Source organism: Elephantulus edwardii, unplaced genomic scaffold (assembly GCF_000299155.1).
Source record: "Elephantulus edwardii isolate Elephantulus edwardi_28Jun2011 unplaced genomic scaffold, EleEdw1.0 scaffold00020, whole genome shotgun sequence".
Classification (NCBI taxonomy): domain Eukaryota; kingdom Metazoa; phylum Chordata; class Mammalia; order Macroscelidea; family Macroscelididae; genus Elephantulus; species Elephantulus edwardii.
Genome location: NW_006399770.1, coordinates 16,428,075 through 16,432,005, shown reverse-complemented (window position 1 = coordinate 16,432,005; position 3,931 = coordinate 16,428,075). Strand labels below are relative to the sequence as shown.

General features: G+C 39.3%; 1 pseudogene; it reads right to left on the bottom strand.

Annotated features, from left to right (window-relative positions):
* Positions 1-2,430: 2,430 nt before the first annotated feature.
* On the bottom strand, positions 2,431-3,238 carry LOC102874652 (annotated as a pseudogene).
* Positions 3,239-3,931: the final 693 nt, after the last annotated feature.

The window sequence follows — 3,931 nt, the reverse complement described above, 5'->3', positions numbered from 1 at the left end:
TCTCTAGCATCACAACTAGAAGGCAATGATTTTCCTTCTATCTTCCTTAGATGATAGCTCTCTGATGCATAACAAGTGATTGAGAAGACAATGGCCTGGGTTAGGTGCACCTTAGTCTCTAGACTGACATCATTGCTTTTCAGTATTCTAAAGAGGTTCCTGACAGAAGATTTTTCCAATACAATTTATATTTTTATTTCCTGATGTCTGGTGCCAAGAGTGTTGATTGTGAAGCTAAGCAAGCTGTAACTGTTAACAACCTCAATCTCTTCTCCATCCATCATGGTGCTGCCAGTTGGCCCAGTGGTGAGAATCTTTGTCTTCTTGATGTTGAGCTTCAATTCATGTTGAAGACTATAGTCCTTGATCTTATACAGCAAGTGTTTTAGGTCCTTCATGGTTTCAGCAATCAAGGTTGTGTCATGTGCATAAAGTAGGTGGTTGATGAGTCTTTCTCTAATCCTGATGCCACATTTCTAATGATCTCTTCTGCATATAGATTGAGAAGGTATGGGGACAGAATACATCCCTGACATACACCTTTCCTGACTTTGAACCATGCTGTGTTTCTTTGCTCCATTCTGAGGACTGCTTCCTGGTCCAGTTATATATAGGTTTTGCATAAGCACAGTCAAGTGTTCTAGAATTCTCATTCTCCTCAAATTTAGCCACAGTTTGTTGTGATCTACACATTCAAATGCCTTTGTATAGTCAATGAAACACAGAGAGTCATCCCTCTGGTGCTTTAGTTCTATAGCCTCTTCTAAAGTCAGCTTGTATTTCTGGTAGTTCTCTGTCAATGTACTGTTCCAGTCATTTATGGATAATCTTCAGTAGGATTTTGCTAACATGTGATATCAGTAAAACTGTTTGTTAATGTCCACATTTTGTTGAATCACCTTTTTTTTGGAATGGAATAAAAATAGATCTCTTCCATTCAGTTGGTCAGGAGGTTGTCCTCCAGATTTCTTGGCACAACCTGGTGAGCACATTAAGGGCAGCATCTGTTTATTGAAATATGTCAAGTGGTATTCCATCAATTTCTGGGGGTTTATTTTTTGTCAAGCCCTTCAGAACAGCCTGAACTTCCTCCTTTGTCACCATTGCCTTTTTGATCATATATTGTTTCTTGAAATTCTTCTGTCAGGCAACTCCTTTTGGTACACTGACTCTGCGTACTCTTTCCATCTATCTTTAGCATTTTCTAATATTATAAATTGATATTTATTAAAATGGAAATACATTATAAAGCTTTAAAATTAGAAAGCTTTAGAAAAAAATTATGAAGAGGAAATTAAGATAATGAGAACTCCCTAAGGGAGATAAATAAGTTTTAATCAGTTATACTTTTCCTTTTCATTCTATTTCTTCCATATAAGCAGAAATTTCTCTACAAAAATATTTGCAAACTGTTGCAAATAATTTAGAGCTCATAAATGCTTTTCTTATTTTTGCTCATTCCCAAAAATTATTATGAGATCCTAATAGGTACTTGATAAGTAATTATTTATTTACTGATGGTATTATTTAATTTGTTAAGAGAAAATTTAGTTCACCTAAAAAAAATCCCTGAGAAATTAGTATATTATGTGGATTGTTGTTGTTGGTATGTGCCATCACATCACCTGTGACTCATAGCAACCCTATGTACTACAGCCCTAAACCCTGCTCTATCCTGTGCCAGTTTTACTGTCTCTGACACATCTACACGCCTTTTCCCAGTCACTGAACCAGTCTATCTCATGGAGGGTATTCCTCTCTTGTACTATCCCTCCACCCTCCCAAGCATGATTTCCCTCTCCAAGGTCTAATCCCACCTTGCAACATGTCCAGTGTACGTCAGATGAAGCTTCAGAACCCTTGCCTCCAAGAAGCAGTCTGATCTCACCTTCTCCAGTACAAACTTGTTTGTTCTCCTAGCAGTACGTGGTATATTCAATACCTTTCTCCAGCACCAAGCCCAAAGACATCAGTTCTCCTTCTATCATCCCTAGTCATTGCCTAGAGGCAAGAAGCTGCACTGCATTCCCAAAGGCATGCGGTCCAAGGCCACCAGCTGCTCCTTGGGAGAAGGATGGGCAATCTCCTACCTGTGCAATTAACTGCCTTGGAAAACCTGCCAGAGGGTCAGCTGTGGGTTGGTTCCAACGTCAGTACACAACAACAAATTATGTGGGTTACTAGGTGCACTATATATTTTGTTGTTGTTTACACATCATTCCTAGGAGTACTGCGAGGTACTGCAAGTGATGTGTACAGTGGACAGAGCAAGCTTCTCTTCTGTCTCCTAATCCCCAAATCCATTTAATACCATCCTCTAATACAGGATGTATCAGATGCTAGGCTGATAAGGACAGATATTTCACTTGATCTCACCAAAAAGGCCAAGAAGTGATTGAGTTTCAATTTATACATTTGATCAAGAGGGACTTAGCTACAAGCTTCCAAATTTCTATCCTTTAAATCATTGAAAGGAAGGAAATCAGACTCTTCAGTTTAGCTTCAGCATTGTCAGTAAACTCCCAGGAGGCTTTCTGCATAGAAAGTTGGAATGGGTCCATTGGAATCCCAGAGGTGAAAGTCATGATGGCTTTGGTCTGCAACACTCCAAAACCCAATCTAATCGCAAAGTTTATAAATCTCTGGATACAAAATTGATAATTCAGAGCAGAAGGAATAGTCTTTCTTTACAAAAGCTTCTAACATCTGGTTTGTTTTCTTTCCAAAGTAGTTATAGGTACTGTCCATTGCTCCAGTCACTCCCATGTCACTTGGCAGTTGCTCATCTATGCCAAAAAGGAATGCAAACTGCCTCTGGCAATTCTGATCAACATGATGCCCAACATCTAAGAGATCTGTGTCACTGAATTTCAGCCCTTGGAAGGTGGGGATACTATTTTGAATCCCATGCAACAATGAATCTTCACCCCAGTCAAGGCAGGAATGCAATAGTAATAAAATGGCAGTATAGGAGCAGCCACCGCTGCTTCCTTTAGGAAACTAATCAGAGTCTCTTTGTTCCACAGTTTGAGAAAGAAAGGTGCAATGACAGCAATGCCATCAGCTTCTATGTCTGCTGCATGTTTGGTCAGTTCTTGTGACTATTTCAAACTCATTGCTTCTGCATGAATCGCCACTTGATCCACTTGTTCCTCCCTTTTGTCACCCACTCCTCTACAATCTGATGATACTCTGAGATACTCAGGGACATGTCTTTTCCTGTCATTACATTCAGAAAAATATGAGTACATTTTTAGTGGGACTTTTTCCTGAAACATTTGGGGGAAAATACTTAAGCAGCTAAAAATTATGTTAACTAACACACACACACACACACACACACACATTACCATTCTTTAAATTTTATGTGTTGTTGATTGCCGTTGAGTCGAGCATGACACATAGTGACTCCATGAACAGAAGACCTAATGCCTTTAAGTTTCTCCAAGTTTATAAAGTTTTCATGAGACTGTGGATTCAGAAGCAGATTGTCACTTCTACTTCCAAACCTGTCAACTGGAAGCTCCCCCAAACACTGCCCACCTTGGTAAACCATTATTGTATTTGATAGCCCAATGGTCCAGGTTCAGTATTACAGCAAACCCAGATTACCTCAATACAGCAAACTGACAAGGAGCGATGTACAAAGTAGAAGAATGTTCCCCCAAAATATAGCAACACTAGTCATCTCACTTAGCAGTGATTAAGTTTGATCTAACCTAATACACAGCAACCCTATGAGCAAAAGACATGAACTCTGTTCTATAATTAATGTCATTTCCTTATGTTTATGGAGCTTATAGAGTTTCCAGAGGCATCTGGCATAAGAAGTGGATGCCATTCCTTCTTTCAAACCTGAATCAATCTGGAAGCTCCTTCAAATAATGTCCATGATGGGTAACCGTCATGACATTTGATACAGCTATAGCAC